The following is a 21285-nucleotide window of genomic DNA, read 5'->3' as shown; positions in this document are numbered from 1 at the left end:
TAGGTAAGAAAGGTGTCAACCCAACAGTCCTGTGAACAGAAACCAGGCCACAATTTGCTGCTGTAAAGCCAGCTAGCTAGACACGATCAGAACTGAGCTCTTAATTGAAGGCTCAATCTCTTCCTCCAGCCGCCCAGAGTTCAAAATTCTAAGTTTCATCTTCATGACCTCTCAGATTTACGGATGGTAACTGTTTGAATTAAGATATGAATGAAATTAAGATATTCGGGGTGATTTATATATTGAAGTAGAAATCCAAGCAATATCTACCTAGGCACACAGGTGAACAGATAATGGGAAGAGAAGGTCAAATTCCATCATCATTACTCTGGAATACATCATAGAACAACTCTTAACACAAATTATAAGTGGAGATAAACACTAAGTATAATCAGCTTGTAAGTTTCAAGTCTAAATGTCAAATTGCATCATCATGGAAATGTACAAAACAAAAACGAACACACATTATTGAGGAAACATGATAATTATTCTGTTATTCTATTCCCTGGCTTCTTTAAAAGAGCCACTCAGCTTCATAATTGTGTTTACTTAATGTAGGATTGCAGGCACATTTTTCTTTTGTTTGTTTTATGCCAGTACTGGGATTGGAACTCAGGGCCTGGGCTTTGTCCCTTAGCTTTTTTTACAGAAGGCTGGGACTCTACTACTTGCTACACAGCTCTAACTTGCAGCTTTCTGGTGTTTCATTTAGGGATAAGAGTCTCATGGACTTCCATGCCTGAGCTGACTTTGAACCGGCCCTTTTCTTGTTTATTGTTATTATAAAGGTGATGGGCAGAGGGGTGAGAGTTCCAGAAGTCAGTTCATGGGTCTACTTAGTTTTGGAGAGTGTCCCCTGCTTTCCTTCCTCTCTCCCTGTTTTCCCCTCCTGTCCCCATCCACATCTTGTAGAATTCATTCTCTAAATCTTATCCAATGCTTGCTTTTGTTCATTCTTCAACTCAGCTTTTTCCAAGATATGAGCCATGTCAGTCAACTATCGTTTAATGTCAGCTTGCTGTTATTTTGTTTACTGGTTCTTTCCTTTCCTTTCCTTATGTAGCTGATATCTGGTGCTTTCCCTTCCTCGAATGTAAGCACGAACCCAAAGTAAGCTGAACATACGAAATGATGTTCTTCTTTGCCTCGGAGATAGATGCTAAGCTATTACTCGAGTGTTATCCTTAAAGTCATCTTCCTTGGGCTTTCTTCATGGTTATAGGAAATGTGACAACAATAAAGTTTTCCAAGCTCACAGTAGAAGAATAAAACAAGTCAGATAGAGGAAAGGTCAATCTGATGTCTTTGTAGAGTGGAGACACAGGGGAGAAAATAAGACAACAACCATAGCAGCAGCAATAGAACAAAAGCTATGTAGATGGGCCAGGAGTTTGGCCTAGTGGTTAAAGTGCTTGCCTAGCATGCATGAAGACCCGGGTTCGATTCCGCGGTACCACATACATAGAAAAAAAGCCAGAAGTGGTGCTGAGGCTCAAGTGGTAGAGCTCTAGCCTTGAGAAAGTCCAAGGACAGTGCTCAGGCCCTGAGCTCAAGCCCAGGACTGGAAAAAAAAAAAAAACAAACCAGACCCAAGCCACCAGGCCAGGTGCTGGCAGCTTTCATCTCTAATCCCAGCTACTCAGGAGGCTGAGATTTGAGGATGGTGGTTCAAGGCCAGCCTGAGCAAGAAGCACTGGTATGAAAATTATCTCCAGGTTCCTAAACCCACATCCTAGACACTAAGCAAAAAAAAAAAAACTATTCTGTCACAATAAAAAAAAGGCAAAAGCTGGCTTCACCTAAATGACAGCCTAAATGAGATATGAATCAAGAGAGCATGAAACAAAGAGAAATTCCCTAAAGTTTGCTCTTGATAGTTTGAAGGGACAGACAGACAGACAGACAGATAGATGTTGACATCAACACATATATGTTCATATATATCAACATATATGTGTTCATGTATATATATGTTTATTTGTGTATATATGTATATATATATTTATATATGTCTTTTCCTTTATTCTCTGGAGTCCATTTTCCTAAATAAAAAGTATTCTGGTAAGTTCCCATCTTTGATCTGTGCCTACACAAGCATGTTAGAAAAGAAGGCTAAAATTATCCACAGCATTCTTTCCAGAGATCTGTTTAAAAACTTACCTGGCTATTTCATGCTAAATATGTATACACACCTTGAGCCAGTGCCAGCACACCAAATGTAGACAGTTGCATACACTCCCATCTCTCCTGAAGTACCCCAAATTTAGAGGACTCTCAAATCTAACCAACTAGGGGTTCCTCTCAAGAAAATTTACCATTTGGAAGGACAACTTTATAGGAGACTGATTGGCTAAAATCAACTCTTACTGAAAGCTTTATGAATATTTTTTGGTTTTGCTTTGCATTATGTTACGCTGTGGTCTCTGATTTGTGAACTTACCAATGCATTCTATTCTTGTTTTGTTTTGCTTTTATGGTAGTTGGGGTTCATCTATCTATGTGTTTTCCAATCCTTCTTTGGTGTCTCCAGTTCTCTAATTCATATCTACAGTTTCTTAACAGAATTTTAGCTGGTTCTATGAAGCTCTGTTTCTGGGGAATATTTTTTTGAACTTAGTAATGGTTTTTTTCTCTTTCTTTCTTTCTTTCTTTCTTTCTTTCTTTCTTTCTTCCTTCCTTCCTTCCCTTTCTTTCTTTCTTTCCTTTCTTTCTTTCTTTCTTTCTTTCTTTCTTTCTTTCTTTCTTTCTTTCTTTCTTTCTTTCTTTCTTTCTTTCTTTCTTTCTTTCTTTCTTTCTTTCTTTCTTGTGGGTCATAGTGCTTGAACTTGGCCTAGGCACTGTCCTAAATCATCAGATGTCAGCCTCCTGAGTAGCTAGGATTACAGGCATGAGCCACTGCACGCAGCTTAACTCAGAAATTGTCTTTCCTAGTTGTTTGGTCTTTCTAATTAAGTCGAGTTTTCAAATTTACTATTGGTTAAACTTCTGCAGAGCATTTGTGTATTTTCACGGTTACTCATACTCTTGCTTTTATATTGTTTAGGATGTTCAGTAATCTAACCTTGCTATCTTTATTGCACCTTGTGCATTTATTTTAAATGTTACTCATTTATTCATTCCCCTCCTCCCCCTCCTCCCCTCCTCCCCTCCTCCTTCTCCTCCCCTCCTCCTTGAAGCTAGCCTGGGCAGGAAAGTCCATGAGATTCTTACCTCCAGTCAACCACCAAAAAGCTGGAAGTGGAGCTGTGGCTCCAACGGTAGAGCACTAACCTGGAACAACAAAAAAAAAATAGATCTTAGGGATAGCGCTAAGACCCCGAGTTCAAACACCAGTACTGACACCCAAAGCAGGAAAATGGATTTATTTTAATGAAATGATTGAATGATCATAAGAGTCCGGGGTAGGAAAGGAGAGGCTGAAGAGATCGGAAGTCACATTGGATCAACGGGTATGGTATATGGTAGAAGAAATGAGAATTTGCTCTTCTATTGCAGATGGGTCTTGTGTATTTCAAAATAGCTAATAGAGAGGATTAGTGAATGTTTCCAAACCCAGAAGTGACAAAAATTTCATGGTGTGTGTGTGTGTGTGTGTGTGTGTGTGTGTACTGTGCTTTGCAAATCAGGCTTTTCAGGATCTTTTTTTTTTTTCCTTCCAATCCTGACACTTGAATTCAGAGCTGGGCACTGTCCTTGGGCTTTCTCAAGGTTAGCACTCTACCACTTGAGCCACAGCACCATTTCCGGCATTTTTCTGTGTCTATGGTACCCAGGAATCGAACCAGGGCTTCATGAATGCTAGTCAAACACTCTACCATTAAGCTATACTTCCAACCCCCTTCTCAGGGTCTTGACTGGGTTTTGTTGCTTAAGGCTGGCGCTCTACCACTTGAACCACAGCTCCAGTCCTGGTTTTCTGGTAGTTCATTGGAGATCAGAGTCTCATGGACTTTCTAACCCATGATCCTCAGATCTCAGCCTTCTGAGTAGTTTGACATCAGTGAAATTTGAACTCAGAACTTTAGAATGGATCTAGCTCCTGAATCACTCGTCCAGCTGGTTTCTGTCCTTTGTCCATGATGGAGGGTGAGTTGGAGGTTCTGGATTATTCTTGGGATATTTGCTTTTGGCACTGGTATTGTCTGAGTTTTTTGAGGGCTTTCCTTTTTGTAGAATGATTCCCTTTCTACCCATTGTCTCTCTCCCCTCCATCTTGCTGGTGAAGAAGACTCTTCCCGGGAGAAAATACACAAGAATCTATATATTATTAACCCTGAACATGGAGTCTGAAGATCTTGGGTGTTTTCTGCAATACCTTCATGGTGATAAATGAATTAAAAGTAGACAGCACATACACAATAAGTTTGCATTATCTTTCTGTCTGTCTGTCTGTCTGTCTGTCTGTCTGTCTTTCTTCTCTTTCTTCCTCTTCCTTTCTTCTGCAGTAAACAGCCAGTTCCTTTGTTGCTGTCTGCATTCTTCCATTTTCTGCTCATTGTGGAACCAAAGCAACCAGAGAGGTCTCCGCTAATGACAGGAAGTCTTTAAACTTTGGGCCACATGTCATCTTCTCTGTGGGGGTTTTAGGACACAGCCCTGTGTTTGATTTCCACCGTGCAACTTTGCTTCTAGTTAATTAACAGATTTCCCATTATAACACTCTCATTTAGAAAAGCACAGGGAAAACCCATGGGGAGAAAACTCAGGGCCAAGCAGAAGGATGACAGGAATTAGAGAAATCAGTTGTTTTAGGGCTTAATGTTCAGGCAATAAAGATGTCTCATTTTCTAGACCTCATTTCGAAGAAATAAAAACAAAAAAACCTACCATTTAAAAATAATCGTTTCTCTTTTTCTATTCAAAAATAGATGAACTATTTTAAACCATATAACATACTATTCAGGGTCATTTTTAACTACTAGGAATTTAAATAAAAAGAAATATATATATATAGAGAGAGAGAGATGTCAATATTATGAGCTGTAGCTATGTTAACTACATTTTTCTTCTTGCTTTTATTGTAGAGGTCTCTTTCCTGCCCAGTCTATTAGCTTCATGTTACAATTGTCCACAGTTACTTTTTTATTTTTTTTTGGTCAAGGTTCAGAGAAACTGGCTGTGATACCTCAGGAGTGATTCATTTTATAACCAAACTGCAAAGCCTTTTTTGTGATATGGCTTTTGTTCTAAGGGTGTCAAATTGATTTACAAATCACCCATCACCAAACCTCTCTATTTAACACAAAAATTGTCTCCTCATAAAAAGGACATGTGGAAATATGAAACCTCTTGGTCCAACTACTTCAAGAGAATTTTTTTAAAAAAATAATAAAATCACACAGAAAAAGAAGATACAATCCTTTTTTTCCCCCCTCAGCTGACCATTGCAGAATACAGCAAACAGCCAGAGTGAGAAGTCAGCCTATAAACGTCGGGATTCCTGGTGTTTTAATGTCTCTTGTCTTTATTTATTTATTTATTTATTTATCTGGATCACAGGTGGAAAAAAAAAAACCAACCTAAGTCTCCATAGTCCTTTGAAAAGAAAATGCCTTCTTCAATGTCCTCTCTTCCTTCCCACATTTTTGCAGCTCTATGAGCAATAACCCCCTTTAGCTAATGAATTAGGAGCTACCCCTGCTTTGCAAATCTCAGTTCGCCACTTGACAGTGGAACCGTAAATGCTCTGCCACATTAGCCCCCTGGCATGCTAAGCTATTAGGTTGTTTTACTGTTGTTAAAGTTACATTTGTCAGGAGGAGTTGTTGCTTTTCAGCACAAACTTAGCAGAGTCTGAGGCTGGGTGCCAGAGACATTGGTGTAACACATGTGCAAAACATGTGCCCACTATATATGTGTGTGTACATGCATAGATACTATATATACATATATATGTATAGTGTCCTCATATCCATATGTGTATGTAAAATGTCCACATATCCATATGTGTACACACACACACACACACACACACACACACACACACACACGAACTAAAATACGGGTGTAAGTCCTTTAAACAGCTAACTTATAGTCTCACAAAATGAAGACGGGGAAACTAGAATTTGGGTTTGGGTTGGGCGTGTTGGGGGTGGGTTTCGGTAAAAGGGAGAGCTGGTAGATGAACAGAGAGGAAAAGAGTGGTTGAATACAGTCATAATTTTGAATATACATATTATTTTATATTTTTAAAATAGGTGACTTGAGAGGGGAGGGAGAGATGGGGAAGGGGTGACATGGACAAAGATGGATTGTCCTCACCAATGGATATGTTCAATCAAAATGCCTTTCGTACAACTGCTGAGAAGATAATTTTTAAAAATCTAATGAGTGTGGCTGTGTAGTGGGTGAACCCCAAGTGTGAAAAGATTGTTTAGCTTTTACAAAGGATGAAGAAACCAAATAAAAACAAAACCCAATGGACAGTCCATTCTGTTTTGTTTTTTACTGAACTTTACTAACGGTTAAGCCAGTTGTTTGTAATAAAATCACCATGGTAGACAATTCTCAATTTCTACCATGTCCAGCTCTCATTTCCTACAATGATAGTATACGAAATTACAATTACTTCCTCTTCTTCTTAAAATTCTCCATCTCATGCTTAAAAAATATATGGCCTAACACATGGTAAGACTTTACATATTCAAAATATTATCCACACAGTAATTAGAAGAAAGAAGACTACCAGTCAGCTGTGGTGATGGCTTTGAATTCAAGACATGAGATTTTTGCTTCTGGGTATCAGCCATTCACTGATAGCAATTCCTGAGTGAACTACCAATTGTCAGAATGTTCTAGAGACAAGGGAAGAGACATGGAAAAGGATACTACAATTTCTTGCAACCAAGTGGAAGTTGGTTGTTTTGTGACTGTATATAAGCAGGCCTTAGCGACTCAGGAGATTGAGAACTAGACGACTCAGGTTCAAATCCAGCCCAGGCAGGAAAATTTGTGAGACTCGTATTTCCAAGGAACCACCAGAAAACCAGAAGTGACGCCATGGCTCAAAGTGGTAGAGAGCTAGCCTTGAGCAAAAGAGCTCAGGAATAGCACCCAGGATCTGAGTTCAAGTCCCAGGACCGACAAAAGAAACAACAACAACCAACCACAACAAAAAGAACAGGACAGAAATGTGAGAAATTGAGTGTGGGCAGAGGCTAGAGAAAATATTCAGTGTGCTTCAGGTGTGTGTGTGTGTGTGTGTGTGTGTGTGTGTGTGTGTGTGTGTGTAAAGGAGAGAGACAGAGACAGACAGAGACAGAGACACACATATACACAGTATTTTTGCAAAGAAAGAAAAATGCCAGTATTATGTAGCGCCATAATGGCAGCTTGCATTTGGCATTTGGTAATTTAAGGACTTGTGCCAGTGTGTGTGTGATGAAGAAGGAGGGAAGAGACAACAAGAAAAACACATAAGAGCTGGAAAAAAAAAAGATGTAAAATGATTCACTTCATGCCATATGGACAAAAAATGTTGTCACGAAAATAAGGCCAAAAAAAATCCTGCCAGGTTAGACTTTTAGTTCAAAAACATATGTATAATCGCTCCCATGAACAGGAATTTTAATTAGTATTTTGATAGAGAGAAACCAGATTTTTTTTTTAACCTGTTCTGGTCTTGTTTTCGGTTCCCCTCCAAGATTTAGCGTCCATGAAACATTCATCTACTGTATGTTTTGTGTCTGTAGGAGGAAAAAAAAATAACTGCTTTAGCCCTGGATTGGTGGCAAAGCAAACATCTTGGTTTTTGCAGCATACAAAATATCTTCTTGGTGGAAAAAGCAAGCAGTAGCTCATTGCAGGAGAATCTAGAGTGCTCTCTCTCTCTCTCTCTCTCTCTCTCTCTCTCTCTCTCTCTCTCTCTCTCCTTCTCTCTCTCTCTCTTCCTCTTCTCCACTTTTGTATCTTTTCTCTGTCCTCTTCTTTCTTTTTTTCTTTCTTTTTTGCTCAGGCCCCACCCTTTTTCATATCTATTTCCTCCCTTATTCCGTCCTCTCTTTCTCTCTCTGTCTTTTCTCTCTCTCTCCCTTCTCTTCTTTATGTCTCTTTATTTCTCTGCCTTTTAAGTCTCTTTCTCCTCTTTCTCTCTACTGTACTCCTTTTCTCCTGTCTGTGTCTGCAACTCTGTCTTCTCGCTCTTTTCTCCTCATTTTCTTCTTCCTCCTTAGACCTCTGTCTCTTTCTTCCCCTCTCTTGTTTCTCCTCTCTCCTCTCCTCTAAGTCTGTATCTCTTCTCTTTCTTCCCCTGTCCATCTCTATTCCTTTCCTTCTTCCTCCTGCTCTCTTTCTCTCTTTCTCTTCCCTCTTTTCCTCCTTTCTCCCCCCTCTCCTCTCCCTCCCCCTCTCCTCTGTCTCTATCTGGCACTCCATTGTAAGGTGTCATGTGTGGTGCATTATTGTGTGACAGGCGACATAGCCCTGTGAGGTACAGAATTAGAGATTGTGGCTCACAAGAATGAGCCAGTGCTCACATCAGGAGCCATATTGCTGCTTCAAAGGAAATCCAGGCTTCCACCATGACCTTATATAAGCAATTGGGATAGTTCAGGACCAGAAAGGAACCATAAGTGGGTTCTCTCAACTACTCAATTGGAGATCAAAGAGATCGGGGTTCAAAGCCAGCCTAGGGAAAAATGTTAGCAAGGCCTCATCTCAGCAGACTGGCTGAGTAGAGTGATGAACTCTTCTAATCTTTATCACCGGGGAAAGAAGGGTCTGAGGGCAACCTGGGGAGAAAAAGTAGTGGGGGAACCCCTTCCCAAAAGACTGGGGGTGCAGCTCAAATGAAAGACAGCTGGTCTACCAAGGATAAGACACTGAGTTCAACAAGTTTTTAGGTGTTGGTGGTTCCTACCTGTGATATTAGCTACTCAGGAGGCTGAGATTGGAGGATCACACTTCAAGGAAGCCCAGGAAGACAAACAAGGGAGACCCTTATTTCTGATAAACCAGCAGGGTGGGAAAAGACAAAACCACATGGAAGGTATGGCTCAGTAGTAGAGCAGCAGCATTGAGAGTGAAAGTCAAGGGAGATAGCAAGGTCCTGAAGTTCAAGGCCCAGTACTGGACACAGAATTAAATTTAAAGAATTAAAAAAAATAATGGGTTTTTTTTTAAATAAATAGGTATTTGCTGAGTCCTTCCCCCTTAATAATGCCATGTGTGAATCAATCACCACACAGCCACACACAATGGTGGCAACACATGACAAGCATGTTTCCTGTTTAAAAAAAAATCCATTGGCATTTTCAAGCTTCTCATATGAGTTCTAAATGCAAAGGAAATTAAAGATTATTCCTTCTGGTAGAAATATTTGTAGATGCAAGAATAGATCCAGGTTCTTGTATTGTTTTGGATTTCCAGTGGATCTTGATCAATTTAGGGTTTTAACCATGGCTTGGGAAATGAAGAAATATTTAGAAATATTTAGATATATTTTCTGTCCTTTAGGAGCAGTGAAGAAAATTTCATCTGTAGTCAAGATTAGGAACAAATGTGAACACCAGTAAAAACTTCAAAGGTAACTCAGTTTGTATTTTCCCAACCTTTCTCCCTGGTCTGTGGTGTAGTGTCAGCCAAGTAGGTGGCTAGGATAATCAGGGGTTTTCTGAGACTATGTGATGAGCTTTAGAAATACTCAGGCAGACTGGAAATATAGTTAAGGGGTAGAGGCCTTGACTAGCATGCAAATCCTCAGTACACATAGAGAGTCATGGAAATGGGAGGAAGGGAAGGAGAGGGGGGGAAGGAAGGAGGACAGAGAAAGAAAAAGGAAGGAAGAAGAATATATAATGAAAAAGAGGAAGAGAAAGGATAGGCAAGGTGATAGAGGGAAGGAGGGAGGGAGGGAAAGCAGGCAAAAGGAAGGAGGGAGGGACAGAAAGGAAAGTAATTACCATTCGTTATTAATTGTAACCATTTGTAATTGTGAAATATTGGCAGAAGCCTACATCTTCCTTTATAAATTGCTTGTGGATTAAGGGATCCATGATAAAATACAATGAGGGCTGGGATGTAGCTCAGTGGTAAAGTGCTTGCTTACAAGTGCAATGTCCTGGGTTCGATCCCCATACCAAAAAAGAAAAGACAAAAAGATACACTTAAAAAAAAAAACAAAATATAATGAGATACAGCCCCATGAATGAACATAGAGATAATTTCATGATCCATTGCTAAGTAGCAATTTAAATAAAAGAGAACTTCAGAAAATAGAATTGTACCTTTAGCATAAAAAGAAAAACAAAGATGAGTAATACAAATATTGTGCATTTATATGATATAATAAACATACATAATATAGAGATAAATATATACATATTGCATGTATACACATATTGTATAAATATACGTGTGCATTTATACTTATTTTATGTACATATAAGTTTTGTTGTGCTGGTATTGGGCTTGAACTCAGGAACCCAAGCTCTTGCTAGAGTCTTTTACCACCAGCACTGGTGCTTAATCACTTGAGCCACGCTTCCACTTCTGAGATTTTGTTATTTAATTGGCAATAAGAGTCCTGCTTTGCCTGTACTGACGTTAAACCTTCATTCTCTGATCCCAGCCTCGTGAGGAGCTGAGATTACAGGTGTGAACCATGAGTGCCCACTTTATTTATATTTTTTATTGATCTTTTTATTTTTGGTCAGCCATGAGTCTTGATCTCTGGACCTGGGAACGGTCCTTGAGTTCTTTTGTTGCTCAAGGCTAGCACTCTACCACTTTGAGCCACAACACCACTTCTGTTTTTCTGATGGTTCATTGGAGATCAGGGTTTCAAGGATTTTCCTGTCTCGGCTGATCTCGAACCAGGACCCGCAGATCTCAGCCTCCTGAGTAGCTGGGATAGCCATTGGTGCCCCACTAGTGCCCATTTTTAATTAATGTATATTATTGGTAATTATCCAGTAGAATTAATTCTTACATCTTGTATTTCCCATCTTGTATTTCAATCTAAGAAGCATCAATTTTCTTTTCTATTTTTTTTTGCCTTTTCCTTTTCTGTTTTTTTTTTTTTAACATTTTTCTTTTATTATCTCTTTTGGCAATGAATGAAAATATATGGGACCCATGAATCACTTTTACTATTTCTATGATCATTCATTAAGTCGAGAATACAGAAGCTACTCAAAGGAGTTATCTATTTCTAACTCGTCATGATGGTTGAAAACATAACACAGGCAAATGTTACTTGTGTCTTGATAAGCCGGATTGTCTTGTTCTTTTCTTTTGCTTTTCATTTTTATTTATTGCACCAACAAAGTCAATTACGCACCCGCATTTATAAGAACATAAGAAGTTAGTATGTATTAAAATGGTTTGTGGGAAAGGGAATGTGACTTTGGATAGAAAATAAAGTCTGAAAATGGCTCATTAATTCACCTTGTCATTTCAGTGATCTGAGATTGTTAAGAATCAAGGCAATGTCCCTGTCTTTTTAAAACATATATAACACAGAGATGTCAGAATGCGAGTGCTTCAAAATGGAGCTTGTGAGCCAAGGACCAGAGATAGGGCTTGCCTATAATCCTAGCTACTCAGGAGGCTGAGATTTGAGCATCAGGTTTCAAAGCCAGCTAGAGGCAGGAAAGTCTGTGACATTCTGATCTGGAATTCACCAGTACAAAGCTGCCAATAATAGACTGACTCAGACGATAAAAAGCATTAGCCCTTAGGGTAAAAGCCAAGTACAAGGGCCAGGCCCTGAGTTCAAGTCCCAATTCTGGCACACACACACACACACACACACAGGTTATTGATTTGTGTTGGATTATCTTTAGACAAACAGCTATCAAAATTACGAAAAGAGGCGACTGGTTTTGGTGAAGCACATGTAGCTAGAGATTCATGTTCTCAGCTTTGTTTCTGATATCGCCATTTTCCTAGAAGAAGAAAAAAAGGGGGGGCAGGTACCTAGGTGGAAAAAATGAGGTTCGTGTTCCTTTTGTCTGTGTAGAATTTTGGTGTGATTGAGAAAAATGCACTGGCACCTATCATGTCCCCAAAACTTGAATAATGCTTTTTTGTTGTTGTTTTTTTTAACCCAAGTGACCTTCTAATGAAGCAGGCAGAAGAACATCAGATGGCAAGCCATGTGCAAAACAGCATAGGTGCAGAGATAGAAAACTCAGACAGGTGCCTGGAGCGTGGCCTAGTGGTAGCGTGCTTGTCTAGCATACATGAAGACCCGGGTTCGATTCCTCAGTACCACATGCATAGAAAAAGCCAGAAGTGGTGCTGTGGCTCAAGTGGTAGAGCACTAACCTTGAGAAAGCCCAAAGACAGTGCTCAGGCTCTGAGTTCAAGACCCAGGATTGACAAAAAAGAAAAAGAAAAGGAAAGTCAAAGATGGGAAAGGGGAAAATTAGTGGGATATTGTTGTACCTGGGGTGGGGCCTGTGTGTTTTTAATGGAGATAAAAGGAATTATTTAGGCAAGCAGAGCACTACAATGGGAAGGCTTCAAACATACATCAGTGCTCTCTCTTCAACAGCTTGGAACCCCCTCAGCTGATGCTAGTGGCTCATAACTGTAATCCCAGCCACTCAGGAGGCTGAGATTTGAGGAGCAGGGTTTGAAGCCATCTTAGGCAAGAAAGTCCATGACAGTCTTATCTTCAATTAATTATTGTTGTTTTATTTTTTTTAGACTGGAGCTGGAACTCCAGTGATAGAGTGCTAGCTTTGAACTAAAGGGATTCAGAGACTGAATCTAGGCCCTGAGTTCAAATTTAAAGACCAGCAGCCAAAAAAAAGGAGGAGGGGGGAAGGAGGAGGAGGAAGAAGAAGAGGAAGAGAAAGAGGAGGAGGAGAAATTTGGACCCTGAACCTACTAATAATTATCCCTCATGTAGTAACCCAGTATTATATATCATCTATTAAATATACAAATTTTAAAGAAACCTATGATGGGTAAAATTCAGAGAAATACATTCATTAATATATTAGTATAGATTAAATAAGATGACAATTAGAGTTCTTCTCAGTTAAGATTTCAGTTTTACATGTGTGTTCCCTGTGTACAAGTTGAATTTCTGAATCTACCAGTCTGCCCTCTGATGCAGAGAGAATTGAAAACGTATTATTAGCTATTAAACCTAATTTTTAAATATACAAGTCTTTGATGTGTGAAAGATAGGTATCATAGGCATTTCTACTATATATTAAATATAATCATGATGGGTATAACTTGTGGAACATGGCTTCTTTATATCCAAAGCTATGACATATAAAATGTTTCCCCGTCAAAAGAGGCAAGAAGAGGAATACTTTTTTCTTTGATAATGTGAATATAATAGAATCAATTCGCTACCCTTTTGATAATGCTGGTTGATGAGACCCAACAAGTCATATTTGCACGCTCCCACAGGCACATGCAAGAATGTATGTACACATGCCACATGCATGTATGAACACATACACACACCAGAACATGCATACCAATTCATACAAATCCCTCACACGCACCTAGAAAGGCACAAGTGAACATTGCATGCACACAGCTTCCCAAAGCTATATCTTCATTTCCTAGGTTTGATTCCCATCTCATTTGCTAGAGTAAAATTCGATTATTTGGAATTTATAGATATATATTCAATATTTCTTAAGTTAAAAGAAAAAGGATCAACATGATTGGCTTTCAACTAGCATCTTCCCATTGAAATCCTTTCTAGATAAATTCTGTTTTCAAAAGGGGGGGTGGTGGAGGAGGAGGCAGGGAGGGGAGGGAGGAAAGAAAGCTGGCCCAGCTTCTGGAACCTTCTAAACGGAGACTTAGCTGTAAGTAATCAAAATTGCTAATTGAGAGGAGCTGCAGGAATAAAATGGCTTTGTCCTTCTCCTTACATGATCTTGAGACTCTGCTTGTCCCCTGGGAAAGCCCAGCTCTATTTCAGGGTGCTTCAGGCTGGTGGAAATGAATGGTTTCTTTCTGGTATCACACCATGTCTTTCCAGAGAGCTTCCTGTCCACCACTGTCCCCTCTCTCCATGGCTGACTCCCCTCCCTTTGCACAGCCCTGTGAGATTTGGGGGATACATGGTGATTGCAGGCACAAGAAAGGACTGCATGGCTGGACTCCTGGTTCAGTGCTCTTCCGTCAACCACATCCATGATCAGACAATAACTAAAGTCTGGAAAGGCCATTTATTAAAGGAAGCAAGGTACATGCACACCACACACACACACACACACACACACACACACACACACTCACACACGACTGTGTGTGCAAATTTCCCCACATCTATCTGCCCATGCAGAAATAATTCATTTATTTGGCCATTTCTGGGCTTGAACTGAGGGCCTGGGCTCTGTCCCTGAACTCTTCAGGTCAAGAATGGCGCTCTACCACTTGAGCCACAGCTCCATTCTAGTTTTCTACTGGCTCATTGGAGATAAGAGTGTCACAGACTTGAGGCCCTGGCAGGCTTTGAACTGTGATCCTCAGATCTCAGCCTCCTGAGCAGCTGGGATGACAGGCCTGAGTCACCAGCACAAAACTGGGATATTTTATTAAGCAAGTAAAGCTCTGGTCAGGTACGGTTTAAAGAATATGTCAGTGTGCCCCGTATAAAATCTCAGACTACTGGGATGTACCCTCATGGAGTGACGTAATAAAATATGATTTTTGTTATGTATTAAATATACGTCCTGTAGAACTATATTAGGTGTAAATGATATATATTTATGTATTTATTTATATTCATATATTTATATGTTCATACTTATAGATTTATCTATACTTACATATTTGTATAATATGTTAAATATAATCATATCAAATAGTATTTGTTAATTATTAATATAATTATCATATTAAGCATGTATTTGTAGAGATGTGATGTGAAACTATAGAAACATTCATATTTAACATAATAATGTAATTTTACATTAAACCTATATTAAACATAATCATTGTGTTAAATGCTACTAGTAATTACTAGTACGTGAAGAATATATTTTGTAGAAATATGTGTTGTGTAAGTTATAAAAATGTATGTTTATGGACCAGGAGTTTGGCCTAGTGTAATAGTGCTTGTTTAGCACGCACGAAGACCCAGGTTCAATTCCTCAGTACCACACACAAAGAAAAAAGCCAGAAGTGGTGCTGAGGCTCAAGTAATAGAGCTCTAGCCTTGAGAAAGTCCAAGGACAGTGCTCAGGCCCTGAGTTCAAGACCAGGATTGGCAAAAAGATATGTTTTAAATGTTATATATTAAATATGATTTTATGAAATATACTGAGTATTAACCGTAAATATATTTTATACAAACATATGATGTGTAAAATATGGGAACATTTATATTTATATGATACAGTAATTTGAATCTTTACATGAAACATTGATTATGAATTATTAAAATGTTAATTGGGTTAAATATATTGTAGAAACATGTGATATGTAAAATATAGAAATACTTATATAACTATATTATATAATAAGTATACTTATATAATATAGTTATATTATATAATAAGTATAATTATTAAACATAGACACATTATTTTTTAGTAGGAAGGGCTACAAAAATTGGAACTATTAAATGCAAACATTCAGATGTGATCTACATAAAAACTTTCTGTGTGTGTGGTGCTGGTGGCTCACACCTGTTATCCTAACTACTCAGGAGGCTGAGATCTGAGGATCGTGGTTCAAAGCCAGCCAGGGCAGGAAAGTCCAGGAGACTCTGATCTCCAATGAACCACCAGAAAACCAGATGTGGAGCTGTGGTTTAAGTGGTAGAGCGCCAGCCTTGAAGAGAAGAGCTCAGGGACAGTGCCCAGGCCTTGAGTTCAAGCCCCACACCTAAAAATAAAGTAAAATTATATATATATATGGTTCTATAAGTTTGCATTGGGCGTGGGTGAGGATTTTATCTTCTTTGATGAATTGTCTGTTCAGAATGCTGCTTTTCCAGTGCCAGGAACAGGCAGAATGCTTTCAAAGGAAAAAGAGTGTTCTAGAAATGGCACACTTAGTTCTCCTCTTATCCAAGCAAAATGGTACGTGGGTAGCGATCCATTCCCTGAGAGGCCTCAACTCAGTTCTAGCATTCCTTACTCACCATAGAGTGCTCTAAATACTATCTACAGTGGGGTTTTTCCTTGGAATTTCTTTGTTAGTTTTCTCCATACCCTGCCCTTACTCTCAGCTGTAAGAGAGTGTCATGATAGTGGAGAGTTGCGTAGAAATGAGTGACTCTGCGTAGGGTTGAGTTAGGGGGTGCTGGGACCCCAGTGTTTGCTCCAGGCACCCTGTGGAATTCCTAGTCCAAGAAACGCAAGCAGGAGGTGATTTGCACAATGCTAAAAGCCTGCTTGCTGACACTGTTTAGGCTTTGAAATTGCACAGTCATTCAGATGGGTGATATTTCACCAGAAAAAAACTTTCCTTCCTGCCTTCCTTCCTTCCTGCCTTCCTTTCCTGCCTTTTTGTCTGTCTGTCTGTCTGTCTGTCTGTCTGTCTGTCTATTTTGCTTAGGCTTTCACTCAGAATCTGGACACAGTCCTTGAGCTCTTCTCCTCAAGCCTGGTTGGTGCTCTTCCCTTTAAACCACAGCTCCACTTCTCTTTTTCTGGTGGTTTATTAGTGGTAAAAGTCTCATGAATTTTCCTGTCCTGTCTGGCTTTGAACCATGATCCTGAGATCTCAGGTTCCTGAGTAGTTTAGGATTATAGGTTTGCGCCATTGGCGCGTAGCTCTTATTGTCCTCTTTTTACCAACCCTCATACTAACAATTCTCATAAATAAATGCTCTAACATCCTGAAATCATACAAGTCGCTTTTCCCAAGTTTCAATAGCAGATAATAACCAATGAGTGCAGTAAATATTGTACATTCACAAAGAAATAATAAAATCATAACGAAAATGTCAATGCATGTACTGAAAACATGTTAGAATTCTGTACTCATGACAAGCTGATTAAACTCTCTGTGTAGAAAAAGAAAACAACCCTGCAGTAGGTTAAGTTAAATTTCCCCAAACATAGATTTTTTTAAATTTTCTTATTGTAATTAGTAAAAGGGTTACATGACATTAGCCAGATAGAAGGTGCATTAATTCACATACATTGATACCCTTTCACATGTCTTGGTACCCATAGATTTTTTTTTTCTTTCATTGAACCGGTGATTAAATTCTATCTTCATGATGATAGAACCTGGTTTTAATAAAACCACTAAGTATAAGTAATATGGGTCTGTTTTTTTATTTTGTTCTTTGCGTTACTTTTTCTTTTGTTAGGTGTGGGTCTTGAACTCAGGGCATGGGCTCTGTTCTTGAGCTATTTTGCTCAAGGCTAGTGCTCTACCACTTGAGCTACAGCTCCACTTCTCGTTTTCTGGTGATTCATCAGAGATCAGAGACTCATGGACTTTCTTGCTCTGACTGGCCTCGAACCTCGATCCTCAGCCCTCAGCCTCCTGAGTAGCTGGGCAGACAGATGTGAACCATTAGGTCTTTGGGTTAATTTTTAACCTAAAAAATGATCTTGCCCATTTGAATGGTTCATTCTAATACCAAGTCCCATAGAACAACTTGACTGTACTTTTCCAAATGCAAGTAAATAGGATTGAATAAAGTTAAGTGCCCCTAAAAATATGTTCAAGTAGGATAGCAATAGTAATGTTTCATTAAGTTAACTACCATGAACTATAAAATCATTGTCATTGCCATTTTCAATGAAATGAAAACCATGAAGAGAAAGGAGCCATGTACAAACACGCCTGCAAGTTTGCCCACGCCTGCACAGCCAGGCTCATGAAACTCAGTAATAATGTAAAGATTGTTTAAGTGACTTAATGCGTGTGATTCTGTTGGATAACTTTGGACTTCACTCGTCTCTGTACTGCACAATTCCTTTCGCAGAATCTTACATTTTAATTGTTCATTTAATAGCATGATCCTATGATTCCACCATTTTGTGTGGTCTTAAAAAATAATGGTATCCAGTTGCTGGTGATTCATACGTGTAATCCTAACTACTTAGGAGGATAAAACATGAACACTGCTATTTTCAAAGCCAGCCCAAGCAGAAAAAATCATGAGACTTTTATCTCCAATGAACCAATAGCAAAATGCCACAAGTAGAGTTATGGCTCAAATGTTAGAGCACTCACTTGAAGCACAAAATGCTCAGGGACAATGCCCAGGCCCTGAGTTCAAGACCCACACCTGACAAAAGAAAAAGTAACACATATCTAGTAAAAATAACTAATTGGTGTAGAAATCTCCTTTGACAGTCTTTATGATGCTGAAAGTTTTGTTGTTGTCATTTTTCCCAGCAGAAGATTTAGGAATTCCTTTTGATTTCTCAGGTGATAGATTTCTTTTCTTTTCTTTTAGCACTGCAAGAAGGATATTATATTTTGGATACCAGCAGTGGGAGAGATTGCACTGGGAGACAGAACAGGTCAGGACATTTGAATTATTATCTGTCAATTGTTAATATGCCATTGTTTCTAAGGTCCTCAAATTTCTCACCACTCACTCATTGCTTCTGTGTTTTCTTGGAGAGGCGCCATTTTGCTTTTCATACTTGTGAATTCTAGATTATTTCTAGGTTGTGGAATTGGGACTTGGGGGGAGGCATTAAAAAATCACATGCAGATTCATTCCCTCACTCATTCAAGTGTGTTCTTTTTTTTCCATATTTTTTTATTGTAATTAGTAAAAGGGTTACATGATATTTGCCAGATAGAAGGTGCATTAATTCACATACATTGATACCCTTTCACATGTCTTGGTACCCATTTCCCTCCACCCCCACACCCCCCACCCGTCTTGGTTTTCCCCCCTTCCCTATCAAATTTCAAATATCCAAATACAAATAAATTCAATATATCAGATAACAAAGTGAGATACTATACCAATACGAGATAACCAAGGGACAGCAAAGGAGATGAGAGACAACATAGTACATTAAGGACAACAATCATTCATTATATGGCTTTGTTTCAATATCCTGGAGGTCCTTTCAATTAGCTTCACATTATATGGCCTTATGTATCCAGATTTTGCTCTATTGCAGATCTCTGCTAGTAGAGCCCAAGGTTTCTACTGATTATGACGAATGAGGGAAACCATTGAGCCTAAGTTCCTTTGAGTCTGGCTTACTTCACTTAGTATGATTTTTTCTAAGTCTTTCCATTTCCTAACAAATGGGGCGATGTCATTCTTTCTGACAGCAGCATAGAATTCCATTGTGTACAAATACCACAACTTGTTGATCCACTCATCAACTGAGGGACATCTAGGTTGGTTCCATATCTTTGCTATGGTGAATAGTGCTGCAATGAACATTGTTGTGCTAGTGGGTTTAGTATGTCCTTGTTTCTGGATAGTTGGGTAAATGCCAAGTAGTGGAATTGCTGGGTCATAGGGGAGTTGTATGTTTAGCCTTTTGAGGCACTGCCACACTGCTTTCCATAGTGGTTGAACGAGTTTGCACTCCCACCAACAGTGTAGTAGTGATCCCTCCTGGCCACATCCCCTCCAGCATCTGTTGTCATTAGTTTTCCTGATCCTGGCCATTCTAACTGGAGTGAGGTGGAATCTTAGAATTGTTTTGATTTGCATTTCTTTTATGACCAGAGATGTGGAGCATTTCTTCATGTGTCTATAGGCCATTTTTGTTTCTTCTTGAACCCAAACCTACATCCTTCATTTTGTTGGACTTTTCTCCCACATGGTTTATTTTATTTTATTTATCTTGTTTCTTTCTTTCTTTTTGGTGGCGGTGTGGGGGGAATTCAGTACCTTTCTTTTGCTGGAGACATTCTATCACTTGAGCCCTGCCTCTGACCAACCAAGGTTGGTTGTTTTCAGAGATGGAGTCTAAAGAATGTTTCTTCTCTGGGCCTACCTCAAACAGCCTTCCTCTGGCTTTTACACTCCTGGTTTGATTTGAAGTCAGAAGCCACCAGAGCCTGGCAAAGCAATCAGTGTGATTGGAGATAGATGAATGTTTATCTCCAACACACGAAACCCCTTCTTTCTTCCTTGGATGGGTTGATTTGGCTTTGAAAGGGGGCTCTTAAAAAATAACAAGATCCACGATGCCTGTTTTCCTTTAGATATTTAGAGGGAAATATCCAACTCAGGAAGAATGGAAACCTTCCTCTTGAACCGTTAAATAGATTGACTTTCTAGAAATCTACCCCCCTCCCCCTACTCCCCATAATGACTTTGGGAAGATTGTGAACAGAAGTCAAAGTTTGAAGAGGAATGGTGAGCATCTGATACTACAGGAGTGCTTAGCTGGGGGTGTTCTTAGGAAGGGGAAGCTGACACACTCACATGCAGGTGTTTGGCACAGTGGCTCATTACTTTCTCTCAAGAAAGGCAAGCAGGAGGCTGTAACCACTGCTGGTTCGTGGCACTTGGCATATTTGGCAGGCAAGTGGGTCCTGGCTGTGATTCTCCTAGGGAGGGAAATCAAAGCCACATGGGGGAGAGACAACGATTTGAACTTCTGCAGGGTGGTTGGCACAGAATCACATCCTGGAGGAACTTTTTGTTGTCCTGTGTGTGTGTGTGTGTGTGTGTGTGTGTGTGTGTGTGTGTGTGTGTGTGTGTGGATTTCAGGTGTTTTTCTGGAGGCACAGAGAGAGAAAAAGTCAATTCTGGAGGAAGAATTTCTCCAGTCATTCTAACTGATATGTTGCTCGAAGGATTTAAATTGTGGGGAGAAGGGATTTGGTGGAGTGGAGGCGGAAGGTGAGAGAAAAGGGGGTGTCTTTAGTTTTGATATATTTTCCAATGGGAGCCTGACCCATCAGATTTGAGAGGGGCTGTCACTGGGAATCATTAGGAAACGAAGTGTTGATAACATAGTCAAATACACAACATAATTCTGGCTCTTTCTCTGTCTGGACTAACTCCCAAAATTAGCAATTCTGAGTCAAATTGCCACCATGTCTCTTGTGCTACTAGACGCCCCACCATTACTAGTCAGAAGATAATTTTAATAAAAATCCATAGCCCTTCCGAGTTGGGAGTCTGAAGTGAAATAAGCAATGCAAACAAAAGAAAGGAGCTTTTGTTTTAAAAGTAATGATTTAAACTATGCACTACAAGTGTAATTTGCTTTCTCCAGAAAAGGCAAATGCTATCAGAATTTCAATAATGATTTAGTGGCACTTATCTAAAGAATGTGATATTGTCATTTTTCTTTAAAGAGTTAAAGCAATGCTTCCATTTTAATTTTTTTTCTCTCCCTGCCATACAAAAATAAAGGCCAACTTGGATGGAGGTATCATGTGAATGTATTTTGCAGTTAA

At 39.3% G+C, this 21285-nt stretch overlaps 1 protein-coding gene across 1 annotated transcript in view; it reads left to right on the top strand.

The window, feature by feature from the left end:
• Positions 1-21285, top strand: part of Sox5 (SRY-box transcription factor 5) — a 732928-nt gene that overhangs the window by 128273 nt on the left and 583370 nt on the right. The window contains exons 3-4 of the mRNA XM_090324494.1: positions 9454-9523; positions 18350-18416. The gene's annotated coding sequence lies outside the window, so the exon portion shown is untranslated. The remainder of the gene's footprint in view (positions 1-9453; positions 9524-18349; positions 18417-21285) is intronic.

This window comes from Megascapheus bottae, chromosome 35 (genome assembly GCF_031878675.1).
Source record: "Megascapheus bottae isolate mThoBot1 chromosome 35, mThoBot2.hap1, whole genome shotgun sequence".
NCBI classification, from domain to species: domain Eukaryota; kingdom Metazoa; phylum Chordata; class Mammalia; order Rodentia; family Geomyidae; genus Megascapheus; species Megascapheus bottae.
This window is presented reverse-complemented; position numbering and strand designations above follow the sequence as displayed.